General features: G+C 32.7%; 1 long non-coding RNA gene across 2 annotated transcripts; it reads left to right on the top strand.

The window, feature by feature from the left end:
- Positions 1 to 7889: 7889 nt before the first annotated feature.
- LOC142232970 (uncharacterized) lies at positions 7890 to 9491 on the top strand. Of its 2 annotated transcripts, none has more exons than XR_012721265.1 (6): positions 7890 to 8125; positions 8247 to 8308; positions 8480 to 8543; positions 8942 to 9007; positions 9137 to 9212; positions 9307 to 9491. It is a non-coding gene; the product is annotated as an uncharacterized LOC142232970 (long non-coding RNA). The 2 variants fall into 2 exon arrangements; XR_012721264.1 differs by having other exon boundaries at positions 8221 to 8308.
- The last annotated feature ends 18309 nt before the right edge of the window (positions 9492 to 27800 follow it).

Below are 27800 nucleotides of genomic sequence, written 5' to 3'. Positions count from 1 at the left end.
TTTAATCGATTAGACAGGGTGGGGCATCCGCACAAAATAATGAAATAAACAGAACAAACGATTAAATAAAATTTTGTTTCCTTTGAAAGAAATTTGCGTATCGGATTCAATTCCAAAGTCATTAGAATAAGAACAAAACCTTGGAATTGGACAAGTTTTTTTCTTTTCTTATGAAGTGGTCCTTAGTATATGTATTTACCAAATACACCATGTGTTTATCTCTTCTCCTTTTGGGTGTTGTAAACATAATCATACAGGTGGCTGATATGTAATGCAACAAAATAAAGAGCTATATTTTCTTTAATATTTTTCATTTTATTGTTCATCTTGGTGCAATGGTTAGTATGCCCGCTTTGCATGCATAGGGTTGTGGGTTCAATCCCAATTTCGACCAAATACCAAACAGTTTTTCATCTGTGGATTATCCTCTCTCTTTAATGCTGGTTCTGAGCGTTTCAAAGCTTATCTAAGTGGTTTTACCGCAATGAGGAACGCCGTTCGAACTCGGATATAAATAGGAGGTCTCTTCCCATTGAGCTAAACACTCAGTGATAAGAAAGAAGGTCACCACTCTGGTGACCTTGTTCAAAATCAAAAATAAAAACATATTTTGATTAGATTTGTTCGAATTGACAATCTTTGATCAAGCCATCACATAGTTTGGCCCAATATCGGCACGCAATGAAGCGATAAAAATTAATATACTGAATTCATATGTTCAATTAATGTTTTATTTTATAAAAATGAATAAAAAAATCAGACATCAAAATATCTAGACAATTAATTTATAATAAAGCAACTAAAAGTAGTATTCTAGAAAAATCGATAATTTTTCAAAAATTCGAGGTCAAACGTTTTAGACAAGCGTTAGAATGCATTAAAATTCATAAAAAAATTATAAAAATTATTTATTTGGAAAAATATCACAAAAAATTTTTAATTCACATTTAAAACACTGAATTCGAACAACACCTTAGGAAATGATGCAAATTCAGTGCAATGGCTGTTGAAATGGTGGACATCCGTCCTATGACAAGTTAATATTACATTCATCGCCAATTTTGCACCACTTCCGGACGCAAAAAGAACATTTTCACTACTTTTTTAGCGAAAATCAGACTAAACAAAATTATAAAGTAGCTTTAGTTATTAAACTAAACATAAATTCAGGAACTTGAATCACACCACAACCACAGCTTTATTTCATAAATATCAAACTTCAAACATTCACTTATAACATAGCTTCCCAACCCAATTTGCTTCGCGCCTCCCCAAAAAATGTATCAATTTCGTTGTGCCGCCCTAACCTAAAACAAATTTTGTTTGCCCAAACAAACAGAAATAAATATTAGCAAAATCTGAAAATATCATAAACAATAATTAATTAAAAATAAAAATGAATATTAAAATAAAAGAGTTTATCAATTAGTGGGAAATTTGGCAATTGTTCCTTGCATTAGCTAGATTTTTAATATTTGGTACTATTACTGATAAAGTACGCCTCAAATCAGTTTCAACATGAAGGCAAGACTATCTGTTGACTTTATGTCTAAAAGTGACGAAAATGGCTTCAAAATTTTTAAAATGTGTGAATACAAAAGTGGGTACGGGTTCTGATATTTTAGCAAGAAATTTAGCCGTTGCAAAAAGTGAACGACTAATAATGGAAAGCCTACAACAAATTATAGAACTGCATGTAACTTCTATTATTTTCTCACTGTGGTTATAAATTAATATTTCGTATATTCTTGATGTTTTGTTGAACTTCACAATTTTAATAAATTTAATGGTACAAAACCTCCTCAACCAAAAATGACGCTGCGCTCCTCTGCACACCTCTAATACCTAACCCCCCTCCTAACATAATATAGTGTCACCGTAGCAAGTGAGCGAATGGTACGAGAAACAAAACATTTATTTACATTTAAATGCTGGAATGTTCTAACGATAGCCACTTGTGGTTTTCCTGCCAAATATAAAGCATTCACACTTGAATTGTACCACGCATAACTTTATTTCTGAATGCAATTACCGAAATGCTTTTGTAAGCTTGTAGATAATGACGTCCCACTGGAATAAATCTGTCACACGAGTGGTTTAGAAATAATAGCAACCTGAAATTAGTTGCAATGCATATCAGCCACCGTCTTGTATAATACCCTTTTTCATAGTGTGGTGCAGGGTATAAGAAAAGACTTTGGATAAGTGAGACCTGTAGAATGCGGATTTATAAGTGAGACCTGTAGAATGCGTCACCCCTCAACACCCTTATTTTGATAAAACTGAGTCTTTAGATAAAAATTCAAAATCATTGGATGCAAGTAAACTTTTTTGTCAGTGCCTTCTTTTTAATTCTGCCAAGTCTATTCAGTGTACAACATAAGTATGTGGCTTAAAATCACATCATCGATTAGGAAGTACAAAATTTATTACAAAAAATTAATATTGGTCGGTTTTTCTACAAAGCTGTCAGTTGTCCGTAGAACATAGAAATTTAAATGAATATTTATAATAAATATGTTAAACCTTGTTGACAATCCAATTTAGATCGGTATGGTTTTAAAAATGGAATTCAAAATTGATATTTCCACAATGTACGCTCTCATTGACAGATAGTTTCCGCAACTACTGATCGAATTGTTTAATGTATCTCCTTTATGGATGGGGGTACATATATGGGTCAGCCATTTGCAAACGGTTTTAATCATATTTATTCACTTTTTTCATTGTTGAAAAAATATTATCGTGAGGCTTAAAATACGAATGCATTTTTTGCTTAGCATAGAAGACGCATTTCTTTGAGTTTTTTTTTTCATTGTCAAGAAGTCGATAAACTCCTCACTAAAGTCGTTTTGTCCTCATAATTAAGTGATTCGACTTAAATAGGGGTAGCTTAACATGAAAGAAAGTTTTGTTAGATTGAAGTCAACTTGTCTTTAATAATTGTGAAAAATTCTTCAAAATTAATGAGATTGTCTGTAAATTTCTTGTCTGTTTGCATCTTGACAACAAAGCAAAAAGCGTTCAAAAGTAGGAGATGTCTTTCAACGCTTTATTTTAAAGATGATTTGTACTTGAAACATAGCATAATTTCTACTTGAAGTCGAGTCTGAATTTGGAAATTGAAGTTTTCGTTAATGCTTTTTTAACGAACAATAAGCAATAAACTGAAAATTAAAAACAGATTTTCAAATATATATTCAGATGGGCCATATTATTTTGTCTATCATGGCTTATCATTTCAAAGACATCGCCTCTTAGACTCTACATATAAACAGTGTTGCCAGAAGTAGGGCAAATTCCCTACATGTAAGTTTTTTCTAACATTTAGCGCCTTGTAGGGACGTAGCGGCAAATGTAGGGAATTTTTCACTCTACCCAATAAACACAGGATAAGCGTTTTTCAAATGCAACAACTTTTCAGTTTGAGGGTAAATATAATTTATATATACAATTTTTAATAATTTTTACATTTTGGTGTTTTTGGGGGGAAGAAATTAGATGCCAGCAAGGCTGTAGAAGAAAAAATAAAAATACTCCATACATACATAAAATTGTGGAAATTTTTTTGAACTATACGCTTGTTCTTAATTTATTATTTTATAGGAAAATGTCTTTGGAAACTATCAGAAAGAATAGAAAAGAAAAATTTAAGTGGGAATGGCTAGCAAAGGAAATCTGTATAGTATTGCTCGCTGAAGTGAAATCAAAACTCGAGAAACATGGTAATTCAAAGCTTCACATAAAAAATATTTCGGCAAAAAATTTAAGTTATAAATTATTTTGCGAATGAAGTACTTGCAACAGACCAACAAATGAGTTTCAAATGAAAAAAATCGCTTCTCTAACACATGTTCCAAACATATTTTGCAGGAAGCACATATATTATTGGATACTGCCGAAACATTTATATGTTTGTTTTATATAAACATATTATATGTTTGGAAGCATTTTGAGCCCAAAAATATTACATGCTTGGAATAATTTTCTCCAAAGAAGATTGTGCGCATTCCCTCACATAATTTTCACTTCCCCAAAATTTTTTAGTTCTTTGCACCTTTTTCTGTAATCAGTGTTGCCAGGTAATTTTGATTCTTCCCCCCAAATCTTAAGAAAAAAAACCCTAAATTGGTCTAGACTTTTTTCAAAAACCCCCAAAAATTTTAAGAACGTAAATAGTACAAAAAGAGGCCCAAAATTTCGTTAAAAAATCCTATCCACTTTAAGAATTAAATTTAACACAAATATATAAACTGAAAGAAGATTTTTTCTGAGGGACAAAATTTTAGACAAATTAATGCTTTTATGCTAAAAATTTTCTTTTGAAGTAAATAAAAATCATTAGATAAAATCATTACACCACTTGTCACAACTTGGGGTTCGATTTCTGCTTCGACCGAACACCAAAAAATTTTTCAGCGGTGGATTATCCCACCTCAGTAATGCTGGTGACATTTCTGAGGGTTTCAAAGCTTCTCTAAGTGGTTGCACTGCAATGTGGAACGCCTTTCGGACTCGGCTATAAAAAGGAGGTCCATTTACATTGAGCTTAACACGGAATCGGGCAGTGATAAGAGAGAAGTTCACCAATGTGGTATCACACCGGACTGAATAGACTAAGTGAGCCTGATACATCGGGCTGCCACATAACCTAACCTTGTTTTTAATTGTATCAAATATTAAAAATGCCCCTTCAACAGATGCGTTTAAAAAAGAATGTCATTGCATACTTGCTTGTATTTAGGAACATGGGTTGGTTTTCCTTATTTTTTTCTCAAAATTCATGCCAGAATTGTTCCAAATTTTTCTGGCAACACTGTCTGTAATACAAATAATGTTGAAGAAGTTACTCAATTTTATAAATTTTACCTTTCGCCTGGACGGAGAATCGAACAGAGGGAAGCCAACACACTATCCACTGGACTACGTAGCTGTTACAGTCACCAGTAGACAATTATCGTTGTAAGTTACATTTATATAGCATAGTTCACAGCGCCCACGAGCCCATGCAAACATAACATTATATAACAGAAACATACATTTGTTGGCCAAAATTTAACAAATTGGAATTATTTTTCGGGATCCCGGGTGACAGCCCTAGTACATATACATTGCATTTTCATATGTTTAAAGATTATAGGGCACATAGAACTATAGTTTTTGTAATTTTAGACAAACAAAGTTCGTTTCTCATTTGCTATTCGCTGTAAGGAAGTGTATTTGTATGAAAATTATATACTTTTTGTGATAAACGTCTATTCTTTTCCAGGATGTAAAAACAATTTCATAAAGACAAACTCAAAAAAAAAAAAAAAAAACATTGTTTTCTTGCTAATTGCATTTCCCTCACATCTTTCTCACATCCACGAGGTTTGTTAGTTCTTAACACCTTTTCCTGTAATACCAACAATGTAGAAGAAATTATACGATTTTATAAATTTTTAAAATTTTTTTACCTTTCGCCTGGACGGAGAATCGAACCGCGGACCATGCACTTTGTAAGCAAACACACTAACCACTGAGTCTGTTATGGTCATCAATAGATAATTATCCATATAAGTTATATTCATATAGCATAGCTTGCGGCGCCCACGAACCGAATAAACAAAGTTTATTTAACAGAAACAAACATTTAGTTTGGCACCGTGGAACAGTGGTTGCTACGTCCGACTTACATGTCAAGGGTCGTGGGTTCGATCCCTGCTTCGACCAAAGTTTTTTTTACATATATTCCAGATATGTTCGGAAGATTCCGAAAAAATGTTCAACATTACATTGTACTATATTAAATTTTGAACTGTAAAAAGCGTCTTATTAAAGACCTAAAGTCAGAAAAGAACAGTGTTTGATAGAAACGAAATGGACTCTGTTGTTGTTTCAAAAATAACTTTTTTTATTGAAAAAGTAAAAATTTTGTAACAAACGAATTTTTTTGGTTATAAAAGTTTAAAATTTTCGAAGCAATTCAAAAAACTCTAACAAAAGAAAAACGTTTTCGGTACACGTTTTCCAAACGTTTTTTTTTCTTTGCGTGTGCATATAAACCAGGATGAAGATTTAAAATCGGTCGATTCTTGATTATTGACAAAGGATTCGGAATCTCAATTATAGTTGTGCTCCTTTACTTTAGTCGTAGTAAAAAAAAGAGAGAAATATTAAAAATCCTCCTCAGAGTACAAAATTTGTTAAATGTACAGGAACGAAAAAATCTAGGAAAAAAATAGTAAAAATGCCAAATACTACTTTTACTATTTTTCGAGGTTGAGAAGCGGTTTCTAGTAAAAACTAGTAAAAGTAGTAACTAGTAGTACGTAGAGGAACACAACTTATGAATAATTTTGTCCGTGTATGATATTGACGAAAAGAAATGTATTGGCACCTACACATCCGGTGTCTCATTTCTGCATGCGCTAAGTTCCCTGTCATTACATCCGCTCTACTATATCCCATCCAACCAATTATAGGGCACACTTACAAAGGCCCGGCATTCAAATAAACATCTAAAGAACAAGAAACAGAAGTTGAAAATATCGATGGCGAACCATTGCTGATCCAGCAGCCAAAGTAAATTGGTAACGTCAGCTTCTCCAGCAACGCATGCAACCCAATTTGTGACTTGGAACACAGCACACTCATACACCACACAATCTACAAGAGTGCTTTGCAAAGAAATGCGATAATCGACATTCCATTTCTTCGCCTATCTGACTGAGTAGATAGACCCTCCTCATCGACACCATTGTGGCATCTGCCCTTGCAGGAGGAAATTTGTAAACAATTTACCAGCACCAGTAGTACCATCATCTTGTACTCAGCATAGAGTCTATTGTCAGATATGGAAGTTTACTTTTGAATGCTCCACAGTTGTTGTGCTGACATACAGAATGCATTGTTTGCCACACTTGGCATCGCTCAATTAGCGGGTGTGGATGGGAGATAAATGACACTTTGGAACAGTTCAGTAAATTACACTTGCTCTTACTGGATAGATACACAGAAAAAAAAGTGTCTCGTAAAATTAAGAAGATTTTTACAATAATTTATTACAAGAATTTTCCAGAATTTTAGTTCATTTTTCGTATCTTGAACGAAAATTAACTACTCGAAAGGAAATTTTACAAATTCTAAGTAGCAATCGTTTAGTTCATGGCCTACAAAATACGATGGAAATTTCCTTAAAAAATTTCTTAACTGGTAGTTAAAATTTCGTTTGTCATGCTATAAAACTACTTGTGAAATGTAAAGTATTTTCTAAATAATAAGTGCAATTTACTATAAGATTTTTTTGTATGAGAAAATATTTTTTTACGAAAAATGAACTTGAAAGTGGATAGAAATTTCTTACTGACTATTCCTATAGTTAATAATTGTTGGTAAAAAATTACACAATGAAATATTTTTAGTTCACATGTAATTAAATTTATAGACATTTTCGTCAAAAATGGTAGATAACATTTCATGAAAATTTTGCAAATTTTAAGTTAAACGTTTCATCGCTCATAAACTGGTGTGCCTTTACGAATATTATTCTTAGAGTAAATTGTCAGCAGATGCGATGAACTAATGCATAGTACAGAGATCTTTATCGGAATGGTGGAATGTGATTAATGTAAAGATGATGTTACTTGAGTTTTGTTGTGTATACATGAGCGTGGGGTTGTTTTTATTTTTGTTCATTTAGTGGCTTGTGTGTGTGTGTGTTTGTTATTCGTTGATGGTTTTTGGCTGGATGAGGTGTTGTTTTCAATAAAGGCACATGTGTTTTTGTTGTTGTAGGAATGTTTTGGCTTTGCTTGGTTTTGTTTGGCATACTTCAGTTGTATAGTTGGCGTTGGCGTGGGCTGTTGCATCTTTTAAGTAGGTATGCAACAAGGGAATATAAAGGCATGGAATATTTTGGATTTTTGAGTCATATATTGGTGTTTGTTTATTAAACCTTTTAAATGAAAGTTATTAATATTTTATCGGTAGTTTAGAAAAAAGTTATTAAGAATATTTAGTAAAATATGTTGAAATTGAAAGTGTATTGAAATTTTCATTATTCAATGTAAAAAATTAATATTCAATTCCAGATGAATTTGGAAAATTTTTGTAATATCTCAGCGTATAGTTTATTCATAAATTGGTAAGTATTTTTTTAATATGGCTTTCTTTTGAAAAGAATATTTTTTATGTATATTATTATTTGTTAATTATTTTTTTTTTGTTTTTGGAAACCAGTTTAATGTTTTTCTTTGTTGTAAAAGCGATATTTAATTTCAGAGCAACTCCAGACGGATTAAAACAAATTTAAAAAGGTAGAGAATTGGTAAGTTTTCTTTTAAAAATTGGCTTTCTTTCAACTAGAATATTTACGTTTTTATGACCTTTTTATCATAAAAATTACAGGTTTTTAATACCTTATTTTAGTATTTCTTTAATTAATTTTTTTGGAAACTAATGTAATATTTTTAATGCAAAAATAAATATTTAATTTCAGAATAACCCCTTAAAATTTGGACAAATTTTTAGTACTCCTTTGCCTGTAATTTAATAGTGAATTGGTAAGTTTTCTTTAACTTTCTTTTAACCCTGGATAGCCATCCTTATTTTTTGTACATTAAAGTCATCCTTCGTCATTTTGACTACGGCTGATTTCAAGACGCTATAATTTTCATCGTGAGCGAAAAAGTGAACCAAACTTGCATTTATTTTCTTATTCAATTTGGTTTTAAGTAGTATAAAACAAAAATTCATAAAACGGTCGAATTAGTATAACTTAAATTTACCATTTCCCAATAGACTAAAATGCATTTTAAATCGAAAATAAAATTACGTGTCGTCATTTTGATGACTGTCTAGGAATATCAAGAATATTTGGTTTTTTATGCATATTATTATTTTTTTCATTAGATTTTTTGAAAATCTTTTTTTAATAATTTTATGTAATATTTAATTTCAGAGTAACCCAAATAAATTTGGACAACTTTTTATATTTCCCCTCAGCGTACAATTTAATAGAGAATTGGTAAGTTTTATATTAAAACTTTGTCTTTCTTTCTACTAGAATATTTATTTTATTATATCTTTCACATCGATAACAACACAGTTTTATGAGTTTATTTAGAATACTTCATTATTTCTCTAATTGTTTCAGGTACAAATTTTATGAGATACGTTTTCCAAAAAAAAGTTGAATTCCTTACACCATTTGATAAAATGCCCCAAATATGGTAAGTTACAAGCTAAAATGAAGAATTAAAAATTATATTTCATTACATGGTATTCATTTTTATTAATTTTCATTATTGTTTCCATTTTTTCCAGCAAGATATGTGAAAAAATTACCTACGATGAATAAAAAAAGGATAAGTCAAAATGTCCAAACAGCGGGTTCAAATGAACTACTCTCTTTTCCATGTGGTCATAATTTTTATTCACAAAAAACATTGTATTAAGAACTTTCATCATAAGTTTTTATAATAAAGTACTTTTGCTTAAAGATAGTTTAATTTTAATATATGAAAATTCTCATAATAGTAAAACGGTTTGTTGTTCCTTTAATTATTTAATTTCTCTATACTGTGGAATGATTGATTTAAAAATAGTCTAGTCGTCGACATTTTAAAGAGACTGTTAACCAAATTTTATTATCGGGTTTCCCACAAAATAAGCAAGTAAACCAAAATAATACTGACTTTTTAACTTGGTAGGGGTGTATAAATCTTATGGTGTTGTAAAAATGAACTAAACTACAATGTTATAGATGAACTAAAATTTAAGAAAATTATAAACTAGACAAGTTGAAAAAAATCTTAAGGGCTAAATCATGGTCAATATTACTACAGTTTAGTTCATTTTGCAATGGAAAAGGGTTCACTGTTTTTTCAGTGTACTATTTGGTATTCGCCTGAAGTCTTGTTTTGTTTGTTTTTTTTTTGCTTGGAAATAGTTTTACATATTTCTTCTTTTGATAATTTATTGTGCACTGCTGGAACCATCAACCAAAGGATGACTATATATCCGAAAGAAATTTCCAAAACAATTGTTTTTCTAATCGAATGGGACAAAAGTGGTGGTACTGTAAAGAAATTGTGACCATGATGGCAATTGGTCTGGTTTTTCATATTGAATATTTCCAAAAACAATATTCTTGCCCTTGTTTTGGTGTTTGAATGGTACTGTATGGCTTTCCAAAAAGCACTTCGGAGCTGGGATTGGTATGAGTGCAGATGGTGCTTGAGTAAATGTGCTAAATAAAGGGCAAGTGTGGGATATAACACAGTAACTTAAATGCTTCTCAGTTCAGTTGCTATTAAATGTAGAGGTTGGTGTAAAAATTATGGAAAACTGTTAAGGGTAACAAGAGAAGGTCTATATTATATAAAACATAATTGACATTAGGTTTTTATACCCTCCCCACGTATGTAGTTTGTAAGAAAGCCAACCAACTAAAGTAGATTGTTTTCTTTAAATAAAGTCTCTTTAAATCGGCTTGTTTGTGCCCAAATTGACTGTGACCTGCTTGACTGTATGCGTTAATTGTGTTTATAACGATAATTGTGTGTTGATGACAATAAGAACTACATGGCCCAGCGGATAGTGTGCTATCTTACAAACTATAGGGTATGAGGTTTAATTCTCCGTTTGGGCGAAAGGTAAAATGGTTTCATTCCAAATGAGAAATTTGTAGAATCGACAAGTTGAGTCTAATTACCGTGAAAATGAGAGAGATATAAGGGAAGATGAGTTGAGTTATTCTCTGTTAAATTCTTTTCACATCCTGCAGAAGAGTCAACATTTATTACAAAAAGATAATATATTATTTTCTTTGTATACATTTTTCCAAACAAACTTCTTTGCAGAGAAAAGCAAATGGTACACTCAAAAAAAGTGAACCCTTTATTTCACTAGAGCCAATTTAACTTTATTTTAGTTCGTGGAATTTACTCTAATAATTTTTTGGGTATGTTAGTTAAATGAACTAAAAAATGGGAAAAAATTATACACAACTAAAGCAGAAAGATTTACTAAATTCTTACTTTTCACAAAATAGTTCATTATTTTTTTTAAATTTGTAAATTTTACTACAAAAGCGCCTATATTGAACATCGTATAGCACTAAAGACATTCTTGCAATTTAGAACTCCATTTTTTTTCCTTCAAACTACAAAATTTTCTTTAACAATTAAAAAAATTAATTAGGAACATGTGCCAAATTTGAAGGCGATTGGACTTAAATTGCGACCTAGACTTTGATCACAAAAATGTGTTCACAGGGACCCACCCTGAGCATTATTGCCAAAGACACCATGTGTCTATCTCGTCTCCTTCTGCACTAACTTATATATATACACAGTGTGGCGCAGGGTATAAATATGGGAAACATTTAAATCTGAAGCAATTTTAAGGAAACTTCGCAAAAGTTTATTTATGATTTATCGCTCGATATATATGTATTAGAAGTTTAGGAAAATTTGAGTCATTTTTACAACTTTTCGACTAAGCAGTGGCGATTTTACAAGGAAAATGTTGGTATTTTGACCATTTTTGTCGAAATCAGAAAAACATATATATGGGAGCTATATGTAAATCTAAATCGATTTCTACCAAATTTGGCACGCATAGCAACAATGCTAATTCTACTCCCTGTGCAAAATTTCAACTAAATCGGAGTTAAAAATTGGCCTCTGTGGTCATATGAGTGTAAATCGGGCGAAAGCTATATATGGGAGCTATATCTAAATCTGAACCGATTTCAACCAAATTTGACACGCATAGCTACAATGCTAATTCTATTCCCTGTGCAAAATTTCAACCAAATTGCGCCAAAACTCTGCCTTTTAGGACCATATTAGTCCATATCGGGCGAAAGATATATATGGGAGCTATATCTAAATCTGAACCGATTTCAATCAAATTTTGCACACTTGACTATTGTTCTTCTTGTGCAAAATTTTAAGCAAATTAGGGTACAACTCTGGCTTCTGGGGCCATATAAGTCCATATCGGGCGAAATATATATATGGGAGCTATATCTAAATCTTAACCGATTCTATTCTGAGCCAAAACACATACTTGTGCCAAATTTGAAGTCGATTGGACTAAAACTGCGACCTAGACTTTGATTACAAAAATGTGTTCACGGACAGACGGACATGGCTATATCGACTCAGGAGCCAACCCTGAGCATTTTTGCCAAAGACACCATGTGTCTATCTCGTCTCTTTCTGGGTGTTACAAACATATGCACTAACTTATAATACCCTGTTCCACAGTGTGGCGCAGGGTATAACAAATAACAAATGTAAAAAACATGTATTTGGCTCCATATCAAACAAAACAAGTTGAAATAATTCCTACCTCGTACCGATACACTGCCATATTCAGTTATATTTTTAGATGAATTTTTCACACATCTTCACATTTACATTACGATCTACATATAGAGGCGGAATCAAGAAAAAATTATGGTTTATTTCCCATTTCAGTTAAACGAATCGTATTTTCAGTGAAATATTTATGCTGTTATCGAAACACTTGCATGGATCAATGGTTGAAATGTGGGAATGTGGCAACTGGGAAAATTGTGGAGTGTGCGTATGGGAAATGTTAAGATGAAAATTTGGTTGAGGGAAGCGGCATGATAGCCTCCTATTGAATGGCGTTAATGACATTCTTTCCACAAACCGAAATTATTTTCATTAAACGGAAGTATCAAATGGGATTTTTTTTGTTTTATTTGTTCTGGAGTTCAGTTGTAGAAAAACATGAAAAGCCTTTCATAGGATTTATCGGATGTTGAGACTATAACCCCCATTTTCATGAAGCTTCGTTAGTGCTACGTTAGCTAACGAACTTTTAAACCGTACTATGGACATATCTGTCATCTTGCCTATATATTCCATATATCAGCTAGGATCTTAACTGCTGAAAATTTTTCAGTTAAATTTAACCGAAGAGAAGATATTTGCAATTTACTTTCTGTTAACTGACAGTTAAAGCCTAACGGAGCTACATGAAAATGGCCGTTAAACTGAAATTAATATGTGAAAATTGTCATGAGAATATTATTTTTTTAAGTAGAATATTTTCAATTTATCTAAAAGCCCCACAATTCAGAGTTCAGAAAATGGGCAAAATCTCTATTAAACTGAATGGATGAATTTATTATTCCCACAAAATGGCCGACAAAGAATCCAAGAAAGAACTAATAATTTAAAAAGGAGTAGTACATTTTTTGTTTATTTTATTTTTTCAGAAACATTGCAAAAATCACTGGACTAACTAAATTGTTACGAATTTGATATTTCTAGATTTAAGTTTATTTAAATTAGTTTCCGTTAATTTAAATTTCAAATTGTAACGATAAAATTACGTCATAACTTGTTAGAGTCATTTCTTTATTTTCTAGTACTTTCCTAAACATCTTTTGTGTTTTCCAATCGTTCATTGTAAAAGTAACGCCTTTTGTTTTACTTATTGTTATAATTGTAGTAATATGACCATAATCACTTATGTTATGCCTGCACGACATCTACCTATTCTAGTAGAATGCACTAGATTATTAGCATAAGCCTAAAAGTATGTGCGCCATATCACCTGTACAATAACGCCGATAGAACATTCCAGATGGCTGTAGGCAATGAAGATAACCAGTTGAATATGTGGTGTTAGATAAATTGTATCAAGGTAGTTCTAGATGGTTGTAGGCCAGACTATCTAGAATTTTCGAAATCGTCAAATAACGGTATATAAGCCCCTGGCAGAGGGAGCAGTCAAGTCAGTCGTAAGCTAAAGTTTATACAGTACACATCGTAGAGCAAATAAGTGAAACCAATCAGTTAAACAAATAAATTGTAGATTGTCGTTATTGGAAAAGAACTGTGTTTTAATTATCGGGTAATTAAATACGCCTCAATATAAAAACGTAACAATATTATTAACCTGTTACACCCAAAGAAATATGTTAGTAGACACAGCAGAAAAAATTGGTAAAACGGCAAAAACTTTGCTGAAAAAGGGAAAAGTCGGTTTTTTTTAATTCGATTACACTAAAACATGGTTTCGTTCGACCGAAACAAGCAAAAAAGGACTATCGCAATATATTAACCCTAAACAGCTTATCAACGTCTGAGAGAAGTATGCGTTTTTTAGTTTTTCGCTCTCCCTCATGAAAATGAGTACCGAAAATGTGATTTTTTTTTGTTACACAATTAATAAAAGTTTAGCCAAAAACTTGTTTAAATGATCGGTGTAAGTACAAAAATTTAAAACAAAAATTCACAAATTTTGTCCACGTGATGACAAACTATGATACGTCCCACAGACGTATGTTACCTTATCCGTGACTTTCAGTAGGATAATAAATGAAAAACATTAAGAATATGACTTGTATTGCCTCAAGAATCTCAATTTTTCTCAAATTAAGATATCCCAGCAAAAAATACTTCAGCAGTAAGAGTTTAGTTGCGCTTTTTGGTGTGCAATAAAGTAGGCAGTGCATCCACACTGCATAAATCGGTGGCAATAACGTAAACGAGTAACCAAACTAGTTTATGATCATTCGTTTACGTTATTGCATCCAATTCATGCAGTATGGATGCATGGATGGTAGTGCTGTTTTTCTTCACGCCAACAATGGTATACTCAAGATTATATATCACTTCTGAGCAATATTTGTATTAAAATGAGCAATTATTTCAGCGCTATGTAGAAGCTGCTCTAAATCGGGACATCGCCCACAAAAATCAGCGCTGATCATAAGCGTAGGAAGGCCTCTGGGGAGGGGGCTTAGACCCCCCCAGAAAAATTTTAGCCCCCCCAGAATTTGAAACTCTATTTATGAGTTTCCATTTTTCAATAAATATCAATAGTTTTTTTAATTTTTATAACAATTAAACAAGTATATGCAATCGCACAAAGTTCCGCTAAAGACTTTCATGAACAATCGAATTACTTGGGTTGTGGTAGCAGTTGCCGGTAGCAATGTTTGAAGTCAGATATTTATGAAATAAAGCTTTGGTTGACCTTTTGATTGATTTAGTTTAGTCAATTTAATTAAATAAATAGTAATTGATATTAAAACTATTCTTTCATAAATTAATATCTTAATAATGCTTCGAAAAAGCGTCGCCAAAAAAGTAGTGAAAATGTTCTTTTTGGGTCTAGAAGTGGTGCAAAATTGGCGGAGAAGCAATGAATGTAATATGAGCTTGCCATAGGACAAACGTCCACCGTTTCAACAGCCGTTGCAATGAATTTGCATCACTTCCTAAGGTGAGATCCGAATTCAGTGTTTTGAATGTGAATTAAAAAATTTTGTGATATTTTTCCAAATAAATAACTTTTTTTATTGTTTTTATGATTTTTAATGCATTCTGACGCTTGTTTGAAACGTTTTTCCTCGAATAATTTCCAAAATGATCGATTTTTCTATAATGGATTTAGCAGTTTTATGGCAAAATTTGAATAATTTGTACCAATTTATTTATTCTTACTCTTTTTTTTAAACTATTTGAAAAAAAAGAAAACAAAAAATTACACATTAAAATATGAAAAAAAAATGAAGTGAAAAACTTCCTGTGTAGTTAAAATAATTGAGGACATTTTTGGAAGTGCTTTTAAAATTGTGCCTCACAATTTTTTTGCTGGGAAAAAACTACTTTTAGTTGCTTTATTATAAATTAATTGCCGAGTTTTTTGATGTCTAATTTTTTATTCAATTTTATGAAATAAAACATTAATTGAACCTATAAGTTCAGTCTCTAAATTTTTAGCTAGGGGGGCTATAGCCCCCCCTAGGAAAATTGTCTAGCCACGCTAATGGCGCTGATTCGGTTGTTTTGTAAGCAGTTGGTACTGCCTCTCTCCCTTACAATCCTGCTGAAATAGTGCTCCATTTTATGCTGGGATGACAGCAAACAAAAAATTGCTGATCCCATTTATAAGCTTTCTAAAATATTAGAGACCTGGTATTCACCAAAAACTATTTTTGGTTCTTTGAAGTACTAAACATTTTAAAATATAAAACTTTATTGAATTGTTGAAAAATGTTTTTAATTTGGGGACACGTTCCGTATTTTGGGCTTCTCATAACAAATACGCGAAAACAAGTATCCGTCTATCACAATGGACTAAATAGTTTAAGTTTTCTCAATGTCTTGCTATTATTTATCGTGTCTATAAATTAACTGATCCCATACAAAATGTTTACCAACCAGGAGAATGAGAATTTGGCCAAATAGTTTTCAATACAAAATTAAATTCCATTATGAATTAGAAATACTCTCAAATTTTAAAGTATCTTTTGTTTAACCTTACATTGAGTGCTACAAATCTGGATGGTTTTTTTTTCTTAAATTTAATAGCTGATCAATTGAATAGTCATCAGACGTCTCCTCGAATTTCATGACACAAATAGGTTTTACGAGCAAGAACCGGGGAATTCTCTCATATGAATCTGATTTGGCATCTCTATCAAGGCGCAAAGGTACCCGATTTGCATAGGATTCTGGGTTAAATCCCTCTCACTAATAGAGGTGATATTTCACCTCTATTCACTACCCAGCAAAAAAATTTGGAAGTTCTTCCAATGGCACAACTTTAAAAGCACTTCCAGAAGATGTACTCCCAATGATGTTCTCTATTTTAACTACCCAGGAAGTTCTTTTGATTCAATTTTTTATAACTTGGTTTTTTCATACTTTTAATGGATAATTTTATTATTTATTTTAATTATTTATTTGACAAAATATCACAGAATTTTTTAATTTACATCCAAAACATTGAATTTGGATCACATCTAAAGAAGTAATGCAAATTCAGTGCAACGGCTGTTGAAATGGAGGACTTCCGTCCTATGACAAGCCCATGTTAAATTCATCGCTTCTGCGTCAATTTTGCACCACTTCCGGATCCAAAAAGAACATGTTCATTACTTTTTTTGGCGACGCTTTTTTACTGGGTAATTATTGAGAAGTTCACCACCTGTGGTATCATAAAGTGAACCTAATATATCGGGCTGACCTATGTCTAGCCTTATCACCATGGGGGTAAACTCCGAATGTCGACATTTATTTTCAATTATTTGTGGTTGAATTGTATTGTACTAAAATAATACATGTTTCCTCACGTGGCCAAAAGTGCATAAAACTTGAAAATGGTCCTCAGTTATTTATCGTGAAAATATTTGGCAATGTCTGGAAATGAACCCTGTGCGTGAAAGGTGGTCATGGTCGCCATTTGAATTTCATGGCCAGAAAAACATCGAAACAAGGAAGTAAACATAATGGGGAGTATGGGAACACTTTTACCAATTTCTGAAAATGACTCTCAAGAACATCGGATCTTATGCTTCTTTTTTTAAATCTACATAAAAAAAATTACATACATCACTTCGCCATAAAAACCCCTGTGAAATCTATCAGCATTAATCCACATTCTATTACCCATCTGCATTAGTTCTCAACAGCCTACCCACATATGTTTCGCATCATCCACTGTTGAAGGGAAAAAGAAACCTGATGACTTTAACACTTTATGTTTTCTACTCAAATTAAAAAAAATGCATATCCCAAAAAAAAGGACCACTCAACTACAGCTGCCAGAGGGTTTAAAGAATCCTGGCGTATAGAGTGGAGTGCCTGCAGTCATAATTAATGCCACGAAGTCACGAGACGAACTCACAGCAGGATTCAATATTCACAGTACTTAAATAATTTTCTAAAAATGAAAACATGTCTATTTCCATGACCTCTAGCCAGATGTGATTAAGGACACAGTGAAGAGCGACAATAATTCGTCAATTGCAGTGTTAGAAAATTCATGGACATTGGGTTTTTGATTAAATTTAAAACATAAAAAAAACATAATTTTACTTTATTCGATGTGTCACTAGTCACCCACCCACTTGGTAGTCCTGGCAAGAGTAATTGACAAAGCCCCGTAACGCCAATGCTCATTCACTTGTCAACTCATAAAGGAGCCCTAAAATTTTTATTTGGCCTTTTTCCATGCACGTTTTGTGGTCTGTTCTCCTCGCTAAAATACCCTAGGGAATTTTAGACCTCTTTAATGGCCTGTCGCTGTGTGTGTCATCCTTCATGATGGCTATCCTTTATCATTATCCTGAAATCATTGCGTGTTTTAGGGATAGAGAATACGAATGCATTGGTATTTGTTTCCTTTGTGTAGCGGTGTGCATGTCGCGAGTGGGTCAAAGACCTAAACACTTAGTGGAGACGGATGGAGGAAGGAGAATGAAATCCAAAAAGGCATTGTTATTCTCAGTTGTGCTAATATTCCCTATCCTGTTAACATATCTTATAAATTTTTTTCCGGGAGTTTGACCATTCCCTTAAATGCCTCTTTTCAAAAAGTGCGTATAACACTCCTTACGAGCTATTAATTTAGATCATGTTCAACCTTTTTGGGATATGGGAGTGCGTGGGTGCATGTACAGTTTTTCCAATTGCCACTCTATAATAGCAAAATTTAGAATTTCCCATTATGCCTGTGGAAGAATATCACGTGCATTTAATTAAAGCTTTAAATGGCAACATCAATATTGGTATTTTCGAAAGAGGGTTAACAAATTCCATAGTCCATCAAATAATTAGGGACTAGGATAAGAGAAAGGATAAGAGTATGCCATTTTAAAGGTTATTTATTCTACCAACAAAATGTTCTATGAATGGAAAGTGATTGGTAATGGAACATAATGATTGTTGGTAACATCAAATTTAGAATTCATAAAAATGTGTTATAAAGAAAAGCTGATTTAAGGACAACAACATAAAAAAATAAAGCATTCTACAATTCATGAAAATTAAATCCTAAATTTTCCCGCTCTCTCGCATTCACTTGTATCTGAAACAGGGTTGTACTTTTTTTGTCACTGTTTGAATATAAAGAGTACCATAGTATACCCGCGACACACTTTGTACCTTTTCCAACATTTTTAAGTTCCTTAATTACAATGTGAACGCTAGTCTAAATCCGTGGTTACAATTTTCATGAAATTTCATAATTCAAAGTTTTTGGTACAATGGAAAAATCAAACAGTAATAATTTTATCTTGGCGGATCTCTTTCATTAGTACAATTGAAAGGACTTTATATAATTGAAAAAGTACCTTTTGTTTTAAAAAAGTACTTTTTCGAAGCTGATTTCGAAGCGTTTATTTATCATCCCTGACCTAAAATGCATAGTTTAGCATTCGCTTTATGTAATCTCAAACTAATGTTGCCAAGTTGATTGAAACAGGGTTCAACATAAGAGAAAGTGGAATTTAAAGGTAATACAAAAAGTATTAAAAAAGATGTATCATTATACGATTTTTTCCACATAATTTGCAAACATGTTGAGGGTTTTTGAAAAACATCTAGAATAATTTAAGGTTTGAGACATTGAATCTTTGGATTGAAGATAATAATATCGTCAAATATATTATTTTGAGGATTTTGATCCTTTGTTAAAAGTTATTAAGAAAATATTGTTTACTTTGAAGTATTTATACATGAATAGCTTTGCTAATGAATTGCAAAAAGGCAAGCCGAGTCTTTGGCTCGGAATCAATACCTAATACCTTAATATAAGTTCAATATCTTTGGATCCAAATAAACTGTTATCTTGGGTGTATGCTCAAAAATTACTTGGCAACACTGTCTCGGACTGAAGAGACAGAGGCGGTATTAATTTCCAAATGGATCGCTTTGTGAGTTATACTAGGGTGTACTATGGTGTCCTTCGTTGATGTGAGGTGTGCATTACGAGTAGAAGCCAAACTCATCCTAACAGGAACCACTTAACTTGGTACTTGAACACACTCATGTTGCATATATCAATACACTCACACACACCCATACATATGTAAATAATAAAACACCACAAAAGGAGTTTTTAATGACTGACATGCTGACTGAATGACTGGTTGCTTGAGTTAATGCGTGCCAAAATAAGGACACAAACCATTCATATTATCAAATTAAATGTGATACTCCTCGAGACAAAGGAGGGGAGTACAGTTGGCCGTAAATCATGATGAGGGTGTCCCAAACAAATATAAATATGGCCTGGAAAATAATCGAGCAGACTGAATCACACAAAATGGATCACTAAGGGATGAGTACACCCTCAAGTTGCAATTTAAAACCCACCACTCAATTCGGGACTTATGGATTTGTTCCGGCTAGCTTTGTTGTTGTTTTGACTACGTTGCAGTTCCTTACTCCTGTTGCCTCATTGCATTACATTTTTTGTTTTTTTTTTTGTTGTCTTGAAAGAATCCTTTGCCCAGATTAATAATTGAAACTAGCGGTTGGAGAATCGAAGAAGACAAATGTGACTAGAATTGAGAAGAAATTCATAATTTTCGAAAAAAAAAGAAACATAAAAAAGCGAATTTAATGATTCATTCAGTCAGTCCTACCCCAAACGCAAATGCAAATAACATATACCCTTAACCAGAATATTGTGTTAAGGGTGTGCTATTTACTTGCTTCAAGGTGCATGGGTTTGTTCGGTGAAATGAGCTCGTGTCATATTCAACATTAATACTGGATGTGTAATAAAAACAAAACCCCTGAACAAACACGGGCGTCGTAATATTTTCAGGGTGATTGATATTTAAAAGATTATATTCGGAGAATTAATTGACAAATGGGACCGTAGTATTTATGAGTGTAAACCAGGGACGTGCCATAGAAGCTAGTTTGTACACTCATAGAAAATGGTCTCAATTCTGCAGCAGTCGAAGTTTTGTAAAATGTTTATCTACTAAAATGTTTTTCAACGTATCTTCAAGGGCAAGAATTTGTAGGGCAGGTATGTACACTGAAAAAAATATTGTCGTGAGGCCAAAGGCCTTAAAATACGAATGCAAATTTTGCTTAACATAAAAGACGCATTTCTCTAATACAAAGTTTTTTTCCTTGTCCAAAAGTCGATAAACTTTTCAATGAAGTCGTAGTGTCTTTATAATTAAGTAATTTGACTTAAAAATAGGTATCATAACATGAAAGAAAAATTATTTGGGGTAAGGGCAGGTTGACTTTAATAATTCAAAAAAAAATTCTTTAAAATTAATGAAATTGTCTTTAAATTTGTTATCATTTTGCATCTTTACTACAAAGCAAAAAATCGTTAAAAAATAGAACATGTTTTTCAACACTTTAGTTTAAAAAAGTTATTTACTTGAAACAACATCCATTGTGATATGTTTGCTTGAAACATATCACAATGGACTGAATAGTCTAAGTGAGCCTGAATCTTAATCGGGCTGCTACTTTAACCTACTTGAAACATATCATAATTTCTAGTTGAAAGTGAGTCTGAATTTGGAAAAGAAAGTTGCCGTTAACTAGTTTTTAAAGGACTTTGATAGCATATGAAGAAAAAAAAGCTGAAAAAACGAAAAATTAAAATTTGCTTCCTACACTGAAAAAAACCTAAATTTACAAAATATTAAGGAAAAATTCCTTTAAAATAATGAAATTTTAATTAAAATAAAGTTTATAATCTTTGCTTCAAAAAAAATTTTTTTTCATTAAATTTAGGACACAAATTTTGTAAATTTGCGTCCCTTCGTTAAAGTCGCATACCTTTGAACTAAGGTTAATTTTCCTTAAAGTAAAGAAACACATTTTTGATTTAAAGAAATTGTCCTTAAATTAACTGAAATGTTGAAACTTTAGATTTAAGTTTATCTTAATTAAACGCTTCAAATATAGGCTAAGACTTATTTTGAGGATGTAGCGTCTTTGGTTTAAAGTTTTTTTTTTTGGGAATTCAGAAAACCTTTTTTACTTTGGAGTATCTGGATTTTTAAACTGCAATTTGTTTGTACGTGAGTACATTTATTAATAAACCGCGAAAATAGAATGAAAATTTCATAAATAAGATTTGATTCCTAATTTTAATTTTATTGGTCCTAGATTTATCATCCCAGATAGGTCGCTAAAAATATCTTTATTTTAAAGAAGCCGCATCTTTGGCTCGGAATCAATACCAAAATCCTTAAAGGAAGGTCAAAATCTTTGGGTCCAAGTAAACTTTTTTTGTAGTGTAGAAGTAAGAACACAAAACCCAAAGTTAAAAGAGAATTGTGTCTTAAAAGTATCCTTACTAGTATTCTCCGCTTCTTTGGCTCTGAATCAATATTTGAGCAAAATACACGTCATGTTTCTTTTTTTAATACAGGACGACAGTATCACGGTAACGAGCAATGATATAATAAACAAGAGATTTATTCACATTTAAAAGCGGCAAGAGGCCTCTAGCGATAGCCACTTGTGGTTCTCCAGTCAATTATTCAGCAATCACATCATCACTCTTGAATTCCATCACGAATAACTTTCTGAATGCAATAGAAAATATGTTTTTGTAAACTTGTAGACAATAAAATAAACTGTCAGGTCAGCTGTCGGACGATCGGTTCTGAAATGATAGCAATCTGAAATTGGTTGCAGTACATATCAACTACACTGTAGATTGTTGTTATTGTGCTACGATAGCCTCTTGTTTAATATGAAGGGCAATTTAGCTTAAAAACTACAGATATGGTTTGCTATTTCAACAAAAAGTGTGTGGTTTTCCTTTTTCAGAAGATTTTCTGCTATTTTAGCAGTTTTTTTTTCTGCTGTGTATACTATGGGCGTAGGCAGATTATTTGAAGATCAAAATGTTGAATAACAGAATCTGAAACTTTAATGCACTTTTTATATATTTTGCACATTTTATTGAAAACAAAATACTTGCGTATGACACTAAATTCGATTTTAAAAAACTATCTAAAAATCGACCAAACATATCGTCTGATTGGTGTATATGTTGAGATTTTTTAAGTTTTTATTCCATAGTCTTCTGTAATTTTAACGACAAAAGTAAGGTTAGTTTGTAGTTCTATGTGCAAATAAAATCAGCTGTTTACATTTTTCGATCAGTTCTCACATGTGAGTCGGAACAATTAAATTTTTTAGATGTGTGAAGAATGTGTGTTGTGTACACCTGAGTTCGAGAACACGCATGAATAATATGGTCACGTTTATAATTTCGATGAATTGTTTAACTTCATTACATTATTTTTCCCGTATTAATCATATTACTTTGTATACACATTTGCAGCAATTTTTCAACATTGCATACCTTCTTTAATTAGGCAAACCAATGAATCCGAGTAAATGTCATAGGAAAATGACAGTTAATTTCCATAATGGTAAGGAAAACTCAAAGTCTCTGAATATGAGCCACCATGTAGACTGAGATAGTTCAACCATTAAACTGTCAATCTAAGTGATTGGATCCCATTGGAGTAATTTAAAAAAGATGGCAGTTATCAAAATGAGAGACTGACGCAGCAATGACCATGAACGGGGAAATCAATTAAGAAAGATCACAAAAACAACACTGTTAAACAAAGTTCCAATGATGGATACATTTATCTATGTATGTGTTTATACGAATAAAGTGCCTCCATCTCCTCATATTTCAAAACTCCACAAAGGCAGACATCCCATTCATCTCCACAGGCAATAAGAAACAGATGCTACTACAAAAAATAACAAGAAAACAAAATAATTGAATTGGAATACTAAGATGATGTTCTTGGTTTGTTCCCTTTATTGTTGGGAAATATTTGAAAACCCTAAAACGAAAATAACAAACAGGGTGCTGGTGGTGGTGGTGTGATGAGGGTACCTTCAAGTGCTTGAAAGTGAGACGTACAGTATACATAAAACAGACCGGCATACCCAATGCCACCCTCATCAGTGCCACCAAACCCATCCACCAATGATCTATTGGACATAAAGGAAAATGTTGTATTCATTTCGACGAAATGTGTCTCAAGGAGCAACGTGTTGTGGTGTACACTTTTCCTAGAGATTTTAGAGTAATTTGTTTCCACTCTCTCTCTCTCTCTTCTTGTTTGGCTATGGGTCATGCTTTCGTTTATCCCTTTTTTTGCTGGTGGAAGAAGGCATCCTGTGATCCGGTTCTTTGTTAAAACAAACATTTGACTTGCCTAAATATGTTAACCTTGTCAACACCTTTGTGGTACTGGTGGGTCGTGCGTGTGGTGCACATAAATTTTGCCTTGGAAAAATTGCTCGAACATGGTGCTGGCTGCTTGATATGGAAACCTTACTCAATGCAAAAGATTTTATTCCGCATTTGGTTTTTCACTCAACACCGGATATTAAGTTTTCAAAATACTTGGGAGCGTAGTGTGTTGCTGATGTTTTTCATAATACGTTGCTCCTTTCAATCACCCAAACACCTTAGAATGGGTCGATAAAGTACATGGATAGCAAAGTAAGAAGAAAAAACTCTATATGATAAAAAGATGAGTTCATTGATTAAGTACCATATAAGCAGGGATTAAAAATACGAATTTGTTTCAAAGATCGCTTTAATGTGAGATTGATGTGATGTTGATATAAATCTTCCATCTTCTGATAATCGGAATGGCAAAGTTTTCTGTTGGCGATATTTTCTCAGCCCTAAAATATATAAAATTAAAATTTGGTATTGTACACCCAAAAAATTAATAGAGAAAAGTTTACTTGATTCAAGCCGTAGCGGTGTCAAAAGTGCGGTAAGTATGGATTTTTTACATCCAAGAAGAAAATTCTTAATTTAATCCCGAAAATATTAAGTACAGAATTCTTAACTTTAGAAATTTTCAATCGTGTTTGTGCTTCATTTAAGTATGGGAAGTGCTTTAAGCACACACACGTTGATCTGTACGTGTAACAATACAAATATGAAATCTCAATTTTCTGTGAGAGTATCAATGAGAACAAACCTTTATTTTATACACTCATTTGCTATGACTCATAAAGTAATACAAAGTTAAACTTTTCTTATTTTAAGCCATAGTCGACTTAAGATAGCAAACAAAATGCAAGCCACTACCATTACAAGCAAAACAGTTTTTGGTGGTTGAAAATGGATGAGAGCATCGAGGAGAACAAAACTCTATTTTGTGCTCTCATTAGCTAACTCTCACTGGCATATTAAGTAACAATTTTCTTGTTTTAATCCAAAACCAGCTTAATTCAAACTTTATGTACTTGAATTACACAAATAAGCACACTTCGTACTTAATATGAGTATAACTTATTTTTTGCGTACTTAAAATTTTAAGTGCGAATTCAGGCTAAAAATAAGAATTTGAAACTTGATTTTAGAAGTCCACTTTTCTTAGGTTGTAGTTCTTTTTAAGGATAAGTTCAAATTGAAATTGCCCTGATTTAATGGCCTGTCATTCTCGAACCAGTTCCGATGTACAAATCATACATACATATTATGAAAGTATTGTATCATGCCAATGTGACAACGTCTTTTCTCATTCTGACACCATATCCAGGATTTACTGTTTACAGAAGATTTAGTTGTGTTTCGTTATTCTCCATCTGAAGATGACCCAGAAGATCCTATTGTCACATTTTGTAGAACGCTTTTCGAGGAATTTAAAGCATCGCAGGACTAAAAGCAATCATTTTGCCAAAATCTTTGTTCACCAGCAGCATGGGGATTTTCGTGGTAACATCACTGTCTCACAGCAAGCGACTCACTCTAATCAACATGGACATGTGTTGATAACAAATGCATTACCTTAACATTCTTCCGCAAGTACCAATTTGGCCTTTTCGGTTGCCATGAACTTAATGGCATTTTTATGTTATTCTAATAAATTCGTTATGATTTATGGGAATAATTCACCCAAAGATGTAAGATATTGAAATGGAAAATTGAATATAACTACTCACTCATACAAACACGCGCTTATACACATATACACACTAAGATATCCTTTCATGTGGGTGGCATGCTTTCATTTTGAAGTAGGCAATGTGAAGAAATATTCAAAACATTTTTGAAATTGTTTTTATTTAAAATCTTCAGCATGAATAATCATAAAATAAAAATCATAAAAAAAATATTATACAAAGCTTCGATCAGTTTTACACGTACATCCTTTATTTTAATTAACAAAAAATACTGTATACACTCAGAGAAGGATATGATCATCGCCTACACCCTAAAAAAGATCATATACTTGCCCAAACATATATAAACTAAGGGTGTGAACGTAAGTAATATTTTACTCACGCACACTCACAACGGAAAAATCTTACTAACGCACGATATTGTTTGTTAGGACTCATGCACACTCACGAAAAGAGAATTTGTACTCACGCACGAAAATGTCGTGACTCACGAATAATTTCATTAGTAATTTACCTTAGCGACGTGTCTGAAAACATGAACATGATTAAAATTGAGAGCGTTATTAAACTCTTAACATCCACGTAAGCCTTTTATGTCGATGGGAGGGATTATTTTCGTGAGTGTGTTTTTCCGAAATTAGTTACTCACGCACACTCACGAAGAAATTATTGTCGTTACTCACGCTCACGCACGACATTTGGTTTGTAAATCACGCATACTCACGACGTTGTCACGAAGATTTTCGTGAATCACGACAATTTCGTGTCACGTGCACACCTCTAATATAAACAAGCAACCCTAAAGCTAAATAGTCCATAACAAAGACAATATACTTTAGACGATGTGAAATTGGATTGCGTAATACCAAATGTTGCATTGATGACGCTAAATCCATACATGTTTGTAATTTTTTTTATTTGCATTTTTATACCCTTCACCACTACTGTGGTACAGGGTATAATAAGTTTGTGCATTTGTATGTAACGCCAAGAAATAATTGTCATAGACCCATCTGTTAGTATACCGATCGGCTTAGAATTAAATTCTGAGTCGATTTAGCGATGTCCGTCTGTCTGTCTGTCCGTCTGTCTGTCTGTCTGTCTGTCTGTCTGTCTGTTGATGTATTTTTGTGTGCAAAGTACAGCTCGCAGTTTTAGTCCGATTGTCCTAAAATTTGGTATAGGGTCCTGTTTCGGCTCAAAGACGATCCCTATTGATTTTGGAAAAAATCGGCGCAGATTTAGATATAGCTGCCATATATATTTTTCACCGATCTGGTCATAATTGGCGTGTATATCAACCGATCTTCCTCAAATTCCGTACATCCGAATATTTTAACTGTCTCGAAAAACTTGCCAAATATCAGCCAAATCGGTTCAGATTTAGATATAGCTCCCATATATAGCTTTCGCCCGATTTACACTCATTTGCCCACAGAGGCCAATTTTTTGCTCCGATTTAGTTGAAATTTTGCACAGGGAGTAGAAGTAGCATTATAGCTATGCGTGTAAAATTTGGTTGAAATCGGTTCAGATTTAGATATAGCTCCCATATATAGCTTTCGCCCGATTTACACTCAAATGACCACAGAGGCCAATTTTTTGCTCCGAATTAGCTGAAATTTTGCACAGGGAGTAGAATTAGCATTGTAGCCATGCGTGCCAAATTTGGTCGAAATCGGCTCAGATTTAGATATAGCTGCCATATATATTTTTCACCGATCTGGTCATAATTGGCGTGTATATCAACCGATCTTCCTCAAATTCCGTACATCCGAATATTTTATGAGTCTCGAAAAACCTGCAAAATATCAGCAAAATCGGTTCAGATTTAGATATAGCTCCCATATATAGCTTTCGCCGGATTTACACTCATATGACCACAGAGGCCAATTTTTAACTCCGATTTAGTTGAAATTTTGCACAGGGAGTAGAATTAGCATTGTAGCTATGCGTGCCAAATTTGGTTGAAATCGGTTCAGATTTAGATATAGCTCCCATATATATGTTCTTCTGATTTCGACAAAAATGGTCAAAATACCAACATTTTCCTTGTAAAATCGCCACTGCTTAGTCGAAAAGTTGTAA

This window comes from Haematobia irritans, chromosome 4 (assembly GCF_050003625.1).
Source record: "Haematobia irritans isolate KBUSLIRL chromosome 4, ASM5000362v1, whole genome shotgun sequence".
Classification (NCBI taxonomy): Eukaryota; Metazoa; Arthropoda; class Insecta; order Diptera; family Muscidae; genus Haematobia; species Haematobia irritans.
Note: the sequence above shows the minus strand (reverse complement) of the source record. Positions and strands in the feature narration are given on the sequence as shown.